A 5972-nucleotide genomic window follows, 5' to 3' on the forward strand; every position below is an offset into this window, starting at 1 on the left:
AGTAATTACTTTTTAAACTGTTGTTTCTTGATAAATGGGATTGCTTGTTTTATTTAGAAGATGGCATAAGCAGCTTTCATTTTTTTTTTTTTATTTCATTCCACGGATAACTTTTCTTTTATGGCAGACCAACTAAATAGCAAAACTCTGACACCTCATGCACAGTTTATCAGCTAGGGTGGAAAATTACCTTCCTGATGCCATAAAATACATGATCTCTTTGTGTGGAAGGTATGCACTTAATTGCCTTCCTGCTACATGATAATAAACAGCTTCCTTCATCTGTTAGGGTTTTTATTGTGCAAGTTATTACAAAGCTACATAGATAGACCCAAGTGCCAGAACTGGGAGGAGATTGCTGTACAAGACTATAAACTGACGTTTCCAAACTTTGACTTGTTGTCAAGACTATTCTTGGCTCGTATCTATAGATGTCTGGATAATTGAGCTCAAATGCCATTTGGCACTCATTTTTTTTTCAGATCAGATATTTTACGTACTATTTGAGAATTACTGAATGATTTTGGCATTGTTTCATTTGCTGTACAACTCAGAACTCATTCAGCATCCTTTGTCCAGAATCATTTGTTCTTTCAGCAACCTGTCGATCTTATTTTAAATAGATTATTTATTTTCTTAGCTCTATGTGTCTTAAGCTTCTTTCAATTTCTCTGTGTCTCCATCTGCTTTACCTTTCTTCATATCTTTCTCTCTGTCATCTAGCTGCCTACTTTTCATTCATGTATTATATCTGATTTAAAAAGGTTTGTTCATTGAAAGCCCAATGGAAGCAATTTATGTGACTGAGATACAGTCATTTGTCAGGACTTTATGTAAAAGAACAAAACGGTCAATTTCATTGACAAATACAGTATTTTTTGGTGAAAAAAATCCTTACATGCACCATTCATCAATTTTATAAAATATTTGATTTGACCAATGATGAAAAAGGTTGAAAAAGTCTCACCAATATAGGTTGATTCACCCATTATAGGCAAGCAAGGAGGTTAAAGCAAATAACTATTTAGGAGGGTTGGGAATACATTCTGTTTACTAAGTTTGAGAATTGTCTCCTCAGGAGCTCAGACAGAGGTGAATAGGCCGCTAATAAGTGTATAATGTTACATTCCAGGGCTCGAAGAGCTGCACCACTCATGGACTCCACACCCACTCAACCTCTGCCTTCTGCAGCACGTTGCTGCCTCATCTCCAGCACTAAGCAGCTCATGGGGCCCTCCTAGGCATGCACGCACTGCATTTCCCACCTCTTAAAGACACCACAGCAGGAAAGTGCTGGTGGCACCTCCTGATGACAACATCCCCGCTGTCCTATATAGGGCTGGCTTGGACCATCTTCGCCTCAGCAACGGGTTGACTTCAGTCCCTGAAATGTGAGTTGCTGCATTCCTGAGCCTGCCTCATCTCTCCAGCCTGTTCCTGCCTCATCGCACCAGCCTGTTCCTGCCTTGTTGCTCCAGCCTGTTCCTGCCTCATCTCTCCAAACCTGCCCCTGCTTCATCTCTCCAGCCCAGCCTGCCTTGTCCTCTTCCATCAGCCTGCCCGTATTCTATCTTCTTGGACTGGCCATTGGTACTGACCTTAGCCTAGACTCTCGTTACCCTTGCCCGCCATCTGCCACTGACCCTAGCCTGGATTATCTTTGCTCTTGCGTGCCACCTGCCATTGACCTTAGCCTGGACTCCTGTCATTTGCCTGCCTCTGACCTCAGCCTATACCCCAGAGACTGCCACCTGCTAGCCCCTGGAACCCAAAGGCTCAACCCGAGGGAAAGGGGGTTGGTATAGGCAAAGCTTTTGTCCAGTCTCTGCACCTATCTGCTCCACCAGTTGGCAGTGAGGACCTACAGGGTCCTCCTGTAGCTTGAGCCAAACTCACCCAAACACAAGGGTCCACAATCCTATTTTACAATGAGTGATTTTATGCACAACTCTCTCCATGGAGTGGAATGAATTATCTGTCTCATTCTAATATGCCCAAGACTAGTTATTTATTTTTGGACATGCCACATCACTCTGATGGTATCAGCGATATCTGGAATTGAATGGAAGAAGCACACAGAGCATGGTCAATAAGTGGTGTCAGCAAGATCTAAAGACAAGAAACCAAAAACATTTGACCAAACTTCAATCACAGCTATGCATCCTTTAAATATTCTCTCAAACACTACTGGGGTCAGGCTTCATAGGATATAATGAGAGAAAGGCCATCATCAAATCACATATAGAAAATGGCTGAGTCCACAAATATCTACCCACAATATCTTTGCAAGATATAAAATATAAAGAACTACTGGTATGGAAGGTCAGCATGTGTTAAAAAGGATTTTTTTTTTACCTATGAGATTTTTCAACATCATCAATGAATGAATTGCTCTGTCTATTAAGATAATGCATTGACCTTTCAGCTTACAGTGCAGACCTTTTCCTTACCCAGATCATTCAATATTCATCCCCTGCACCGCTTTCATTATTTTATTTATTTTTTTATTCTAGAATTGTACATTATGCTCTAAATCAGGATGATATACCGCAAATTGCAAACTGGTAGAAGATTTAAAACAAATTTAAGAAATTATTTTTTTCAGGCACTGAACAATTAAGCTGTGGAATTCATTACCAGGGGATGTGGTCAACATTAATAGCATAGCTGGGTTTAAAAACATTTGGACAGGTCCTTTGACACTTATTAGCCAGGCAAGCATGGGAATCACCAGCTCCTGCATCTGGAAATGATCAACAGAGAAAGGATCTTCCAATTATTTCCGAGTGACCTGGATTGGCCACAGTACGAGGCAGGATTCTGAGCTTGATGGGCCATTGGTCTGACACAGTATGGCACTTCTTAAGTTCTTGAACAGATAGATTGAGTTCTTTTCCAGAAGAGCATACAATCTAATTGGACACTTAAGCTAATGGGAGAAAAAGTGACTTGTCAAGGATGCAGGGAGTATCCCAAAGTTCATAGCAACATAAAACACAAAAAACAAAGGTGAGTGTGAAAGGAATTGATTATAAGGAGATGGATATGAGCAACCAGTTTAAAGGAGATAGGGTTCTTCTGCTAGGTTAGCTTGAGGATCTGCTGCTTTAGTTCAATGGTAAAGTCCCTGGTCTGGAGCCAGAAGGTTATCAGATTCAAGTCCCAAGGGGCCCTAAATGTATGCTGCAGCAATGTGCAGTGCACATCCAGCATGAAAGTATCACATATGGCAGCAAAAATGGGGTCTTAAATAAAGGTTTAGATAGAGTCCATATCCTGTTCTAGAATGGTATATGAGCACCCAAGTTAGGAAGGGTTCTCCTACTAGTGTGATTAAGGTGACTGCTCATTTAAACTCAGTGCCAGGTATAGTCAGAAAGTTGTAGGCTCAAATCCCGAGATCCCCAGTTGGAAAACTATGCCATGCCACACTGGAGTGTACAGCTACTGTGGAACCAACATATAAGAGATAATGGGAAATGGGGCCCCATCTATCCCACATTGGGCTTCATCTCTGCTGCACCTACCTTACTGGATTGTATACATGGCAACCTCAGCAGAAATGACCTCACACAGGGGAGGTGATCAAATTTGCCAATGACACAAAATTATTCAAAGTTGTCAAATCACAAGAGGATTGTGAGAAACTGCAAGAGGATGTTGCAAAACTGGGAGACTGGGCAGCAAATAGCATATAAAATGTAATGTGGACAAGTGCAATGTGATGCACTTAGGGAAGAGCAACCTTCAACCAATCTTCAGGTACTATAGCTGATTTTAATGGTAGCTTTCAGAGTGCTAATAGTAAGTATGCAATTTTATTTTTCAGTACTTTCGGTCTCTGGGATGTATACCATCTGGTGCAAGTGATTTACTATTCTTTAGTTTGTCAATTTGCCCTATTATATATTATGGGTTCACTGAGATTTGTTTCAGTTCCTCTGAATCATTACTTTTAAATACCACTTCTGCATTACATCTTCCTCAGTAAAGACCTAAGCAAAGATTTCATTTAATCTCTTTGCTATAGCCTTGTCCTCCTTTAGTGTCCCTTTTATCCTTTGATCATCTAATGGTCAAATAGACTCCCTTAGAGGCTTTTTGCTTCAAATATACCTGAAAAAGATTTTATTAGAGTTTTTACTTCCACCGCAAGCTTCTTTTCAAATTCTGTCTTTGCCGTCCCTATCAGTATACTTTACATTTAACTTTCAAGTGCTTATGCTATTTTCATTCAGATCCCTTTTCCATTTTTGAAAGGTGTTTTTTTGGCTAGAATCATCTCTCTCACCTCACTTTTCAAACATGCTGGCAGTTATTTGACCTTCCTCCCATTTTTTTTTAAGGTGTGGAATATGTCTAGTTTGGGTTTCCATGATGATATTTTTAAACAATATCCATGTGTGATGTAAACTTAACCTTTGCAGTTGTTCCTTTCAGTTTATTCCTAACCATTTTCTTCCTTTAATTATAGTCTCCCTTTAAAAGTTAAATGCTATCACAGTAAATTTCCTTAATGTCCTCTCTCCAGTTATCAAGTCAATTTTGATCATTTTATGATCACTATTGTGAAATGGCTTCAACACTGTTATCTGTCACAGCAAATCATGTGTCCCATTAAGGATAATTTCTAAAATAGCTCCCCCTTTTGTTCATTCTTTTTCCAACAGTTTCATGAAGCAGTCATTCATTTTATCTAGAAAAATTCCTGAATGTGCTAACACGTCTTTCACATTTCATGGGAACTGAAAATGAAAGAGTAAAAGGGCAGAATGTGCCATGATATGGCTTCCATGATTTTCCATGGGAGGTAAGAATATAATATGAACAAATCTTTCCCATAAAAGGAGTTACATGACTAAATCCCACATATGTATATGTATATTAGCATTTTTGCTAATCCAGAAGCTGAGAAAAGGAATGTCTCTAGTGGTTCCACTTAACTGATCACTCCAAATATTTTTATTCAAGCCATGGTGAACACATTTTTGTAAGCCTTGAATATCTCCTGAATTGACCTTTTATGATAATCATTACTTATGAAAATCTGGATACTTGCTGCTATTCACTTAAGGGAGGCTTTAAACTGTAAAGGTAAAACATAATCCATTGTCTTCGACATCCAGCTGCAGGTATATAAGCGTTCATGTTTCTTTAGATACCTGGTACTAGAAATATAACCATATTTTGAGAGTAATTTTATAACAACCCATATAATTTGTGCATTCATAAACTGCAGAAGTTATGCTAATTTTCACAATGAACTGATGTGCATAGGTTCACTTTGAAAATTATCCATAAGAATGCTCACAAACTAACCTGAATTGTTTAGACATGCTATTTGCAGGACAAAACTTGTGTGGGTGAATTTATGCATATACCTTTTAAGATCACAAGTCTGTGCCTAAATTCCAACTCCACCTAAACCCTCCCCCCCCCCCCCCCCATGACTATTTTTGGTGCACATCAAAGTATGCTCAAAATCAAGTTACACACTTGCTTAAACGTGCACAATCCTTGTGCAATCTTATAACAAGGCATTTGCACACATAAACCCAGGTTTCATATGCCTAAATGACTTCAAAATCTGCCGCCTACCTGTGTGCTCTTGCTGCATTCATGTCTGGAATCCCAAGTTAGTTCAGATAGAAATGTTAAGCCCTTTATCTTGCATTTATATGTAAAAGTAAGATTTCATGAGAGCTTGAATATAAAGTAGGCAGATGTGCATATGCTGTACAAGAATAGCTGTGCTCATGACAGCAAATTTACAAGATGTACTTTATGAGGATGTACGCATTCGACTTATGTGAAAGTGCATTTGCAATTGTAAAACATTTAGACAAAATCTAAAGAAACCTACCTGTCTGGTGACTGTCTATTTTACTCTTCAGACTACTTTACAAAATGTTCTCTTGAGCATTTTCTTTCATTTTGAAAATGTCTTCTTTGAATTTTGCATTGCAGAAATA

The sequence above is a fragment of the Rhinatrema bivittatum genome, chromosome 13, assembly GCF_901001135.1.
Source record: "Rhinatrema bivittatum chromosome 13, aRhiBiv1.1, whole genome shotgun sequence".
Taxonomy (NCBI): domain Eukaryota; kingdom Metazoa; phylum Chordata; class Amphibia; order Gymnophiona; family Rhinatrematidae; genus Rhinatrema; species Rhinatrema bivittatum.